Source organism: Pelobates fuscus, chromosome 2, assembly GCF_036172605.1.
Source record: "Pelobates fuscus isolate aPelFus1 chromosome 2, aPelFus1.pri, whole genome shotgun sequence".
Classification (NCBI taxonomy): domain Eukaryota; kingdom Metazoa; phylum Chordata; class Amphibia; order Anura; family Pelobatidae; genus Pelobates; species Pelobates fuscus.
Genome location: NC_086318.1, coordinates 430,847,438 through 430,860,959, shown reverse-complemented (window position 1 = coordinate 430,860,959; position 13,522 = coordinate 430,847,438). Strand labels below are relative to the sequence as shown.

Here is a 13,522-nt window from a genome sequence, read left to right as displayed (position 1 = left end):
AAACAGATTTTTACCCTTTTCTGCTGAAACGGTCCGTTACAGGTAGAGTTTAACAACAACAAAAAATGAATTCCCTCCCTGCTATGTTACCTCTATATTGATTTCAAACCATGGGCATGGCATAATCAGAATTAATCATTTACGTTATTTGAAGAATATTGCTTAAGCTGCACTAGTTGTGTAAAAAAACATTAAATACAAAACTGTGAAGAACTGTGTTTTTATTTATTTATTTTTTTTATACTTATTGTTGTGTTTTATACGTATATAATCTATCTAGATCAGAAGAATGATCCTTTAGTCATTTAATAAATGATGTATGATATGTATGGATGCTCTTAAAGAGAAAGTATCCAATAACAGCTGAGCAATCACATAGCAAAATGCCACAGTTCAGAATTTTTGAAAATTCTCAGTAACTTCTGAAAGTTGAAACCACTGCCCTCTGGCAATATTGAGAATTGTTGGAACCTGTTCGTTCAGGCCATAGAATTATATAGTATTAGCTTCTGGCTTTCCGCGCAGAATATATAAATAGGAAGATATTAAATGTTTATTTTGCAAACGTGCATGACGACAGCAGTTCACACGCAACGAAAATGTTTGGGTAATCAAAAACTGCAGACAAGAAACTATCGAGTCAAATCAAGATCGGACGTTGAATACTGTCACATCGGAGACGGGAAAAACATCAGGAAAGTAAGTGCCATAGAATGAAGTTTAACGCAGAATGTTAGCTCAGCACCTTCACAAATAAACACATTACAAGTAATTCTACTGAGCTGCTCTCTGAACTCTAAATTCTCATGAACTGAAATGCCAAAATGTAAGAGAACATATAGGGGTTTTCACTAAAGTGAGAATTTAAAGAGAATATTACATGTAAAGTCAAATAGCTGAGCTGGACAAATTCTACATGTCAGCTGTGCCTTCACATCGACAATTCTGGCTTTAAATTTTAAATTCACTTTAAATTGACGGTGAATTGCTGTTTTAGTGAATAGTTCGGCTAGCAGATCTAGATAAATAATAGATCTTGATGCTATAGTCACAGTTGAGTTATTGTAACCTAAATTTCGCAATTCAGATTTAATTTCAGTTTGGAGTTTAGAGGATAATATTGACATTCGTGTTCTAGAATCTTCTGCTCCCAGAGGCTTATTTAAAGGTGACATTTTATCTTCAATCCTGGAATGGGTAAATCGCTAACCCAAGAATTTGAGGAGAGCAGCAAGAAAATGTAATATTTTATGAAAAACATTTTGGTCTAAAATTCTCTCTTTTTTGTTACATTGTTGATTTTTGCATCGGACCGCAGGCATTCGTTACTATAAGCGAGAAACTTGCATAGTGTACAATAGTAAGAACATCGTAAAGTACAAAAATAGCAACCGGAATTAGCAAAGTATACTGCGGTTTGACAATTTAAGGTATAATATAGATCAACAAATGGCGCATAATCATACAGGGACATTCATTCCCAATGTTAGAAAGTACAGGAAGTAGCAGAGAAGGGTGTGCGTTGGAACCATCCTTCTTACAATAACAATGAAAAGAGAAATAAAAATAAAGATTACTTTTAAGAACAATAATGTAACAACTATAAAAGTGTGTCATAGAGTAACTATGTTAATAGAGATAAATGTACACCTTCAGAGCCTAGCCTACAGCTCTACAAGTGACAGAAATTACCTGGGGCGGAGGGGTGGAGGTGAGGTAGGTGTGAGACCAGCTAGTCTTTGTGGAAAAAGGCAAGCAAATCACTTTTATGAAAAAAAATTTAAATTAAAGGACCACTATAGGCACCCAGACCACTTCAGCTTAATGAGGTGGTCTGGGTTCCAGGTCCCTCTAGGATTAACCCTTTTTAACCCATTTATAAACATAGCAGAGAAACTGCTATGTTTATAAATGGGTTAATCCAGCCTCCAAATCCTCTAGTGGCTGTCTCACTGACAGCCGCTAGAGGCGCTTGCGTGATTCTCACTGTGAAAATCACAGTGAGAGCACGCAAGCGTCCATAGGATAGCATTGTAAATGCTTTCCTATGAGACCGGCTGAATGCGTGCGCAGCTCTTGCTGCGCATGCGCATTCAGCCGAGGAGGAGGATCGGAGGCGGAGAGGAGGAGGAGAGCTCCCCGCTCAGCGCTGGAATAAAGGTAAGTTTTAACCCTTTACTCTCCCTCCAGCCCAGCGGGAGCGGGTCCCTGAGGGTGGGGGCACCCTCAGGGCACTGTAGTGCCAGGAAAACTAGTATGTTTTCCTGGTACTATAGTGGTCCTTTAAGCTTAAATTAAATAAAATATCTAATACCGAGACTGTAGTGAAACAAGAAAGTAAAAAAAACATATTGGTGCCCAGGAAGTCCCCAGTAACATTAAGATCATAGCTCCCAGTTGGGATTCAAGTAGTGACTGCTGCATACAGATCTAGTGTGGACAGCTGAGGGACAAAAGTGGAGAGCCGTACAAGATCCCAAGTACGAGGGCATTGCAACGCTGCAGCCCATCTATTCTGGTCAAGGGAATGTAGTGAAAGTCCCAAAGTTCATTACAGAGCAGTAGTCTCGTCGAGGTCGTGTATGTGTTGCATAACGTCCTCTTAAAAGATGATGAGTGAGTGGGAAAGACTCCATTGATATTGGATATTATTCTGTTGCAGGAGTGTGGTGAATGGTCTGAGTGATTTCCGCCAAAGTACCACCAGAAAGATCAGCATAGAAGGTGACTGGTATATTCTCAAAATGGCAAGGAGAGTTCCTTTTCAGGGCAGTTAACTGCTGCCTTGTCAATCCCATTCCTTAAGTGGACCAGCAGGTCCCTTGAAACAGTAATTGGTGCTTTGGGACATCTGGAAATGCGAACAAGCCCATTCAGCATTACTGCCTTGGCCTACTGCGGCGGCAGCATGGCACCCAGCAAGTACCTCCCAAAGTGTATGTTTTCAGAGATCCCACACACATTCAGGTTGTTCCAAAATGGGTTCCTTCATGGGCTGCAAAGCAGAACTGCTAGTTGGAGTACACTATTTGCCGAGCGCTCTCGGTTGAGGCACCCTCTAGCACTGTGATTTCCTGTCAGTCCCCGTGGATTGTAGCTACATCAGCCAAAATGTTTTGCTTGTTTGGTTATAACAAACAATGTTGATCTATGTTGATATTTTGACCAACATTCAAGTAGGGGAGCATTTGGGAAATAGTGATCAAAATATTGTGCCTTTTGAAATAAACCGAAAAAAGCAAAAGCATGTGGTTATACTAAAGCATATATTTTTAAAAAAGACAATTTCGGGGGGCGGAGCCAAGCTACTGCACTGAATGGCCGCACGCTGTCTGAGCTCCGGACAAAAACAGTACTTTTACCCCTATAACGCCGGCCAAACTTAACATACCGGAGACAAAACGGGCGCCAAGGCTGCTGAGGTGGAATTGGGACGGAAAATGAAGAAACCCAAGCCCGACAAGCCACGGCAACAATCGAGCATAGGCGATCTCTGGAGACAGGCACAGGGCGCAATGGGCCCTAACATGGCTGCCTTTCCGGACGAGTATTCCGACTTCTTGGACGACATCACAATAGGCCCAGAGGTAGATACCAATACCGCCCCACAGAACCCTCGCCAGTCTCCCCCACAAGCTGATTCCGCCCCAGTCACCACGGCGGTGCTGAAAGAACTGCTCGCTGGGGTACAGCTTGCTCTGCAGGCTGACATGGCCCATATACGAACAGACCTACAGGGCCTGACAGGCCGCATGGGCACCCTAGAACACGGCGCGAACCAGAATGCCAAACAAACACAGCAGCTACAACAAAGGGTCTCTGAGCTGCAGAGACAGAATTTACAATTTGAAAAACAATTTGCCACACTGGAAGATCAAAGAAGAAGCGGGAACATAAAGATCAGGGGAATAGCAGAGGAAACGCTGGAGGCTGAGCTGCCCCACTTTGTATGGCGGCTCCTCACAGCCCTCCTCACACCTAAGCATGCCAAACAGGTAACCCCAGAGGGGATGTTTCGTCTCCCACGGCCAGCCAAAGCCTTAAGTATCCTACCCAGGGATCTACTAGTACGTTTCCCTAGCAACAGAGACAAAATGGCGGTGATGAATGCAACCAGAACCCAGACCCCCAATGTATTTGAGAGCATGTCGCTCTCATTTTACACAGACCTGTCACGGTCCACAATGGCCTGGCGCCGCTCTCTCCAACCCTTCACATCCCTACTTCGCACACAAACCATCACCTACAAATGGAGGGGCCCGAATGCACTACAAGTAAGCCACGAAAATTGCCATTACACCGTTCAAGAGGGCAAAGACCAACCACTGCATCATCTGGGATAGGTGACCCCGCGACATCTCTTCCAATTGTCCCCCGACAGCTCAATGCCGCGAACTATGCAGCCGTTACAAATAAGTCAATGGGACCTGATGGAATACACCCAAAGCTATTAAAAGAGCTTAGTGGTGTACTAGCAAAACCATTAACAGATTTATTTAACCAATCATTGTTAACAGGAGTAGTCCCAGAAGATTGGAAGTTAGCGAATGTTGTGCCCATTCACAAGAACGGTAATAGGGAGGAGTCGGGCAACTATAGGCCAGTAAGCCTTACTTCAGTAGTGGGGAAAGTGATGGAAACCATGTTAAAGGATAGGATTGTTGAACATCTAAAAACACATGGATTTCAAGATCAGAGACAACATGGGTTTACTTCAGGGAGATCATGCCAAACTAATCTTATTGATTTTTTTGATTGGGTAACTAAAATTATAGATCAGGGTGGTGCAGTAGACATTGCTTACCTAGATTTCAGTAAGGCTTTTGACACTGTTGCACATAGAAGGCTTATCAATAAACTGCAATCTTTGAGTTTGGATTCCAATATTGTTGAATGGGTAAGGCAGTGGCTGAGTGACAGGCAACAGAGGGTTGTAGTCAATGGAGTATATTCGAAGCTTGGGCTTGTCACCAGTGGGGTACCTCAGGGATCTGTACTTGGACCCATTCTCTTTAATATTTTTATAAGTGATATTGCGGAAGGTCTTGATGGTAAGGTGTGTCTTTTTGCGGATGATACTAAGATATGTAACAGGGTTGATGTTCCAGGAGGGATAAGCCAAATGGCAAATGATTTAGGTAAACTAGAAAAATGGTCAGAGTTGTGGCAACTGACATTTAATGTGGATAAGTGCAAGATAATGCATCTTGGACGTAAAAACCCAAGGGCAGAGTACAGAATATTTGATAGAGTCCTAACCTCAACATCTGAGGAAAGGGATTTAGGGGTGATTATTTCTGAGGACTTAAAGGTAGGCAGACAATGTAATAGAGCAGCAGGAAATGCTAGCAGAATGCTTGGTTGTATAGGGAGAGGTATTAGCAGTAGAAAGAGGGAAGTGCTCATGCCATTGTACAGAACACTGGTGAGACCTCACTTGGAGTACTGTACACAGTACTGGAGACCATATCTTCAGAAGGATATTGATACCTTAGAGAGAGTTCAGAGAAGGGCTACTAAACTGGTTCATGGATTGCAGGATAAAACTTACCAGGAAAGGTTAAAGGATCTTAACCTGTATAGCTTGGTGGAAAGACGAGACAGGGGGGATATGATAGAAACATTTAAATACATAAAGGGAATCAACACAGTAAAAGAGGAGACTATATTTAAAAGAAGAAAAACTACCACAACCAGAGGACAAGACTTAAATTAGAGAGGCAAAGGTTTAAAAATAATATCAGGAAGTATTACTTTACTGAGAGGGTAGTGGATGCATGGAATAGCCTTCCAGCTGAAGTGGTAGAGGTTAACACAGTAAAGGAGTTTAAGCATGCGTGGGATAGGCATAAGGCTATCCTAACTATAAGATAATGCCAGGGACTAATGAAAGTATTTAGAAAACTGGGCAGACTAGATGGGCCGAATGGTTCTTATCTGCCGTCACATTCTATGTTTCTATGTTTCTATGTTACGACCTGAGGGGACCAGAAGGACGAATGGGACTATGTCAGCATCCATATGGACTTCTAAGCCTAACATTGTATATAACAAACAAGTTGCCTTTCATTTTTTTTCTTTTGTTACCTGCCTATCGGGCTCTGTTTTCTGTCTCCCTTCCCTCCTAGTTTAAAGTTGATCACTCCTTACCACTCGGCAGCACTGCCATGGGTCTAGGTGGGACCGAATTACAAAGCACATTTACCCTCCCAACACGAGAGCCGCAAAATGCTATTACTCCCACAGCACCAACAGTGCCCGATGTCACAGAGCACCGCATACTAGTCACTGACAGAGACCAGGCCACTGGTACACCCCCCCCCACCCCGGGTTACAGGGTAATTAAAAACACTTATCATGTCGTAAGACAAGTTTCACTCCTTCTGAATAGCGCACAACATTTATAATGCTACCGTCCGCACTATACACATAGAAAGGTAAACCTCCACGACACCTCAGCGCCGGTAAGCATCTAAGGCAAGCTGAACACACCTACGAAGGTATGGCTTTTGTCTAAATACCACAAACTCCACTACATGTAGGTCTGCAGGACAAACGTTATATGATTACAAAATTACAAAATGTGCAGTCCAAGCACAAGCCATGTAACTGTTTTATGCTTGTCACAGCTATCGTGGCGTTTCAAGCCGATGTGTTATACTGTGCAAACAAAAATAAAGAATTAAAAAAAAAAAAAAAGCCAATTTCAATAAGATAAGGACAGCTCTACAACATATTGTCTGGCATAAACTCCTTAGTGAAAACAACACTGAGGATAAATGTATATATATTGTTTGTATATTGTATTTTTTTTAATACTGTACCCTATTCAAACAATGCAATGTTTTGTGGACCCAGATATCTCAATGTATCCTTCTTGGTAATATAGTTTATAAATAAATAAATAAATAAATAAATGTACATTTCTCAGTATGTTCTGTTACATTAATATAGAAAAAAAAAAACAAATTAAAACCAATGTGACTTAGTAGGAAAGCAAACCAAGAGATTCAAAATAAGAAAAGGACATTTAAAACATTGAAATTGGACAAATCAGAGGCATCCTATATAAAATATAAGGAAGCCAATAATGCTTGCAGAAAAGCAATTAAAATGGCTAAACTGGAAAATTAGAAATTGATAGCCAAAGACAGCAAAAAAAGTATTCGAACCAGATTGTAAGCACTTCGCAGATCAACCTTGGTAAATATGGATGCTCCCTTAAGCCTATCGAACAATTCTGATATTAGCCAAATAGGGTATGCATTATGTATTGTTATCTTATTAAGTCCACGGAAGTCAATACAGGGCTTAAGGTCTCCCTCTTTTTTAGAAACAAAACAGAAACCTGAACCAGAAGGAGAGGAAGATTTGGTTATGAACTTTTCCAAAGGTTCCTTGATATACTCCTCTAGTACTACAATTTCCTTGAGTGGCAAGGGATAAACAGTACCCTTAGGTTGCATAGTACCAGTTGGAAATTTACTGCTTCCTTTTTTTCAAATACGACTTTCAATTCTCTGTATGGTTCCGGTACCTCAGTGGATAAAGGCTCCATGGTGGGAACATTTATGAGGCACACTGGTTCGACCTTAGAAACACAACCCTCCATACAAGAACCACTCCAACTCTTAATTTCCTTAGTCTCCCAATCTATTATGGGATTGTGTTTAGCAAGCCAAGGAAATGCTAAAACAATAGGAAAGGATGGAGATGACGCCTGTTGTAGGATTATCATTTCTTGGTGTAACAATTCAACAATCATCAAAAAGGGTATGGTTTCTTTTGTGATCACAGGATCACTAAGTGGTCTACCATCTATGGCCTCTATGGCCAAGGGTGTGGATCTTACTCTTAAAGGGAGAGAATAGATATTTGAGAAATCAACATCAACAAAGTTTTCAGCAGCCCCAGAATCGATAAGGGCATGCGTATGGACAGTCTTGTTCTCCCATGTTAAGGTTATGTGGAGTAGAAGCCTATTTTCTTTCCTAGGTACAAAGGAGGACATATGTAATACACCAAGGTCTGTCCTCCAAGAGGGCTTAGGTGTGGGAGTTTTCCGGCCTATTGGGACATGTCAAGCAGAAATGCCCTTTCTTCACGCAATACAAACAGACAATACAAAGATTCTCCTTTTTCCTGTAAGACTTTTCAGCTTCAGATAACCTAGTAAGCCGTAGCTGCATGGGTTCCGGAATGGCTAGAGTGGTCATTTCTTATGCTGGAAATGTTAAAGGAACACTATAGTCACCTAAATTACTTTACCTAAATAAAGCAGTTTTAGTGTATAGATCATTCCCCTGCAATTTCACTGCTCAATTCACTGTCATTTAGGAGTTAAATCCCTTTGTTTCTGTTCATGCAGCCCTAGCCACACCTCCCCTGGCTATGATTGACAGAGCCTGCATGAAAAAAAAAAAACTGGTTTCACTTTCAAACAGATGTAATTTACCTTAAATAATTGCATCTTAATCTCTAAATTGAACTTTAATCACATACAGGAGGCTCTTGCATGGTCTAGCAAGCTATTACCATAGCAGGGGATAAGAAAATCTTAATTAAACAGAACTTGCAATAAAGAAAGCCTAAATAGGGCTCTCTTTACAGGAAGTGTTTATGAAAGGCTGTGCAAGTCACATGCAGGGAGGTGTGACTAGGGTTCATAAACAAAGGGATTTAACTCCTAAATGGCAGAGGATTGAGCAGTGAGGCTGCAGGGGCATGTTCTATACACCAAAACTGCTTCATTAAGCTAAAGTTGTTCAGGTGACTATAGTGTCCCTTTAAGGCCAAGCATACAGGGTTTCTTCTTGGAAAATCTCTGGTGTTCTGTCTATGTCTGAAGTGCTTGTCTATACAAGACAGATAAGTTATGAGCTCCTCTAAATCCTCTGGCAAGTCCCTGACTGCCACCTCATCCAACAAAGGATCAGATAGACTTTTTATAAAAACTTCTACAAATCCCTAGTTGTTTCATCGCACTTCTGCAGCGTAAGTGCGAAACTCCAGAGCATACTCCACAAGAGAGCCAGACCCTTGTTTCAGCCTAAAAAGGGTCTGCATTCGCTTGTCTTCCCGGGGGATCAAAGGTAAACCTGAATGCATCTACAAACTCAGCATAGTTGTAGACTAACGGGTTGTTATTTGCCCATACCAAAGCACTATCCACAAATAGATTATTCATGAAACCCACTTTAGCCTTGTCGGTGGGATTGGGTCTGGGTTGCAATTTGAAATGTATGCTGATCTGGATTAGGAATCCTCTGCATGCATTAGGATCACTGCCATAACGTATAAGGGACGTCATATGGGTAGTCATACTAACGGTTGCAACCTCCATGTTAGAAGGAGCAACCACCGGTATGGGGTTTTGCGCCTCAAATTGCAGATGGGCAAGTAGAGTCTGCAGAGCAAGGGCAAATTGGTTCATGTGGCGGTCCATTTATTTAAACCGAATGTCATATCCAGAAGTTGTGGGTTGACACCTGCAGGGTCCATGGCCCTATTGTAATATCACGGTCGTGTGATAACCCAACACGCAGTATGTGAACCCACAGAAAACCCAAATCACTTTTATAAGGGAGCGTCTTTTGCTTTAAGACCACGCCTCCAAAACGTTCTGGGACGGTATTGATGATGTGTGGTCACGTCATTGACGTCATGAAGTCGTCGCGTATGCGCCACATCATGAAAAGGGGCGTGATTCCAGCGTGGGACATGGTGAACACACAGAGAGGAGCCGGCGTTGGATCCTACACCACGTGGGTGTGAAGGGGTAAGGCAAGAGATCGTGAAAGGGATTCACCCACGAGTACTTAGGGAGCTAAGTATGGAAATAAGCGTACATCTGTATATAATCTTTAAAGATAATTTTCTTTCAGGAATTGTACCAGTGGATTTGAGGAAGGCAGATGTCATTCCTATATTTAAAAAATGGTTCAAAATCCTTGCCTGGAATTTCTAGACCTGTAAGCTGAACTTCTGTGACTGGGAAAGTATTTGAAGGGTTATTAACGGATAATATTAAGGAATTAATTGGTAAGAACTTTGTTATTAGCAATAATCAGCATGGTTTTATGAAACATAGGTCATGCCAAACTAACTTAATTGCATTCTATGAAGAAGTAAGAAGAAGTATAGATCAGGGTGTTGCAGTGGACGTGATCTTCTTGCATATTGCCAAGGCATTTGGTACGGTTCCTTACAATAGGTTAGTGTTCAAACTAAAAGAAATTGATCTGGATGAATATTCTTTTTCTTGGGTAGAACATTGGTTTAAAATTAGAGTACAGAGAGTTGTCATTAATGGTACGTTTTCAAGCTGGACATAGGTGGCAAGTGGTGTCCCTCAGGGGTCTGTTTTGGGACCGCTTGTATTTAACATATTTATAAATTATCTTGAGAAAGATACAAAACTCTATAAAGTAATAAAATGTGAGCAGGATAGTGTTTGGCTGCAGAGGGATTTAGATAGATTGGGGGACTGAAATGGCAGATGAAATTTAATGTTGTCAAATGCAATTATGGGTAAAGAATGCACAAGCAACTTACACCCTAAATGGTAGTGAATTAAGGATAACAACACACAAGAAGGATTTGGGACAACAAATTAGCCAGCAATTAACAATTTCAATCAGCAGTTGCTAAAGTCAGCAAGGTTTTGTCATGTATAAATTGGGGCATAAATTCTCGGGATGAAAATATAATTTTGCCTCTTTATAAATTGCTGTTAAGACCACACCTTGAATATGGGCACCTGTTCTAAAGAAGAGTATTATGGCACTAGAAAAAGTGCAGATATGGGTTATAAAATTGATAAGAGGAATGGAACATTTTAGCTATGAAGAAAGGTAAAAAAAATGTAAGCGATCGGCAAGCGGCCGATCGAGAAAGGCGGATGGAGTAAGAGCTCCCAGGCTTGACGGACCCGAAAGCTACAGACAGCCGGCACAAACCCACTAAAGACTACCCAATAGAGCTCTGCTGAGCGACAGTCACCCACATGGTGCCTTCCAAACAATTAAAGCTCACAGACCCGATCAGATCCGCCAAAATAGACCGGCTACGGTCGAGACAAGATGGCGACAAAGGCATGGTGTCTATCCCTTTCTCGGAGCGTCAGCCTACAATAGAGGCTCCCTCAGGCCGTTACACCAATAACCTGGTGAGTGAAAAACGACTATACACAATGCTGCAGGAACTGAGGGCCACCCTACACACAGACTTCCAGCAAATGACAACAGAATTCAAGCGGGAACTGTCAGAGCTGGGAGACAGGACGGACTGTCTAGAGGTGCGCACTGAAGAAATTTGCTCCGCACACAATGACCTGGAGACTAAACTGCAAGCCTTCAGTGAGGAACAAATACAATTGAAAAAAAAGCTGGCAAATATGGAGGATCGCTCTAGGCGAAATAATGTCAGGTTCAGAGGTATCCCTGACACTATCACACACAAGGCACTGCCCGACTACATTAACCCCTTAAGGACACATGACATGTGTGACATGTAATGATTCCCTTTTATTCCAGAAGTTTGGTCCTTAAGGTGTTAAAGGCTTATGCCAAGCTGTGTTAAGACACTGGAAGCTGCGGACTGGCTCATGGATTAAATTAGCAATTATCAATGTTTTAATTATTTGGGAGGGAGATAGGCCACTTTTAGATGAGTTTTTATTATTTATCAATGCTAATTTATTTGGATTACACTTTACAGCCGAAATTCAGACTCAGGCTATCAATTTTTTAGACCTCACCTTTTTTGTGTCATCAGGAGTTGCCTGTAGCAAAACGTACTTTAAACCCACTGATGGCAATAGTTTAATAGAATATTCCAGTTGCCATCATTCCAATTGGCCTAATAATATAACAAAGGGCCAACAAATGAGGCTTTTGAGAATTTGCACAAATAAGACAGACTTTAAAGAACAAGCAAAAATTCTCAATAAAAAGTTGGAAGATAGACATTACCCTCCTCAATTACTTAATCATTCCGATGAACAGGTAGAGAAGATAGACAGAAAAAAACTTTTGAAGAATAACAAAAAGGTTCAAAAAAAGACCAATAAAGATATTAACATGTAATTTTTAACTAAATGTAATAATAAGGCACATTTTATCGAGAAGACCATTAGGAAATATTGACCTATTTTAAAACAAGACCAGTTTTAAAAAAAATATTTTACCGAAAAACCTCAAATTATTTACCAAAAGACACAAAACTTGAAATCAATTCACTCTACCGCCAATAAGATGCCCTAAAAAATTATCCACTAAAGGCAAACATAATACAAATTTACTTAGGGAGAAACCGAAAGGCTTTTTTAAGTGCGGACATTGTAGCACGTGTAAATTCCAGAAGCAAAAAATAACAGAGTTTAAAAGCTCTATTACGAAAGAAACTTTTTTTAAATTAAACATTTTATAAACTGTCAGACCAAAAATTTTATTTATTTACTTGAATGCAAGTGCGGAATACAATACGTGTGGCGCGCTATTAGAAAACTACACATTAGGCTTTTAGAACATTTTAATGGCATCAAAAGAGGGAATTTAAAAAACAGCGTTCCTAAACATTGTATAAGCTGCACCCAATCTGATTTCCATAATTTTATGTGTATAGGGATAGATGCAATAACCCCCCATTGGAGACGAGGGGATACAGAAAAAGCTCTAGCTATGAAAGAAACAGAATGGATCTATAAACTAAAAAAAAATCTCTCCTATGGGTCTGAATGCAGATTTACATTTATTAGTATTTATGGATTGAATTTTTATTTACATCTATTGAATCTTCTTGTCTCCTCACCCCATTTTAGATCAAAATGCATCATTTAAAATTTAGATTTTTAAATTTCAATTTTAAATTCTAATTTTTGTCTTATTTTTCTCACTCTATTTTTTATTTTTTTTAGATTTATATCTGATTTTATATTGGATTTGTGGTTTTCACTCAATGGAGTTTTCGCTGTGCTGTCCAGTATACTCCTTTCACCCACTGTAGTAGTTCCTACTGATGGTTTATTTTTTACTTTATTGTCACATAAGACCTACTGATATATTGATCCAGATATGCATTATATTGATGTAACCACTTGATACGTTTACGAGATTAGATTGTCATGTGTGTCATTCAGATTTCTATTTGCCATCTTATTACCACTATTTTTCGTTTTCCTCGAATGTTTTGAATTATTAAATATTTTGTTTTAAATACATATTCTATTAAAATGTACAAATTATTTCATTTTTGTTTTGAATTGACATTGGAAATGTACAGAAATTGCCTTTTTAATCGCTAAACACACTCGATTCCATCATGGGGTCTTATGATCCTGAACGGAACAGTGTCTCTTGGCATAGATTAACCCCTTCAGTACAGAGTCAATAGTGCACGTTCTGATCAAAACAAAATGTAAACAAAAACGGGAATTTGAGCCATATGTCTGTTCAACCGTAATTCACCTCTTTCATATTAAGTGCACTCACACTTATTATATATAATTTTGTTCAGGAGAAAC

General features: G+C 40.2%; 1 protein-coding gene across 2 annotated transcripts in view; it reads left to right on the top strand.

The window, feature by feature from the left end:
* The first annotated feature begins 469 nt into the window (after positions 1–469).
* The window catches only part of LOC134587590 (calpain-13-like), a 242,171-nt gene continuing 229,118 nt past the window's right edge, over positions 470–13,522 (top strand). For both annotated transcript variants that reach the window (XM_063444079.1, XM_063444078.1), the window contains exon 1: positions 470–699. The gene's annotated coding sequence lies outside the window, so the exon portion shown is untranslated. The remainder of the gene's footprint in view (positions 700–13,522) is intronic.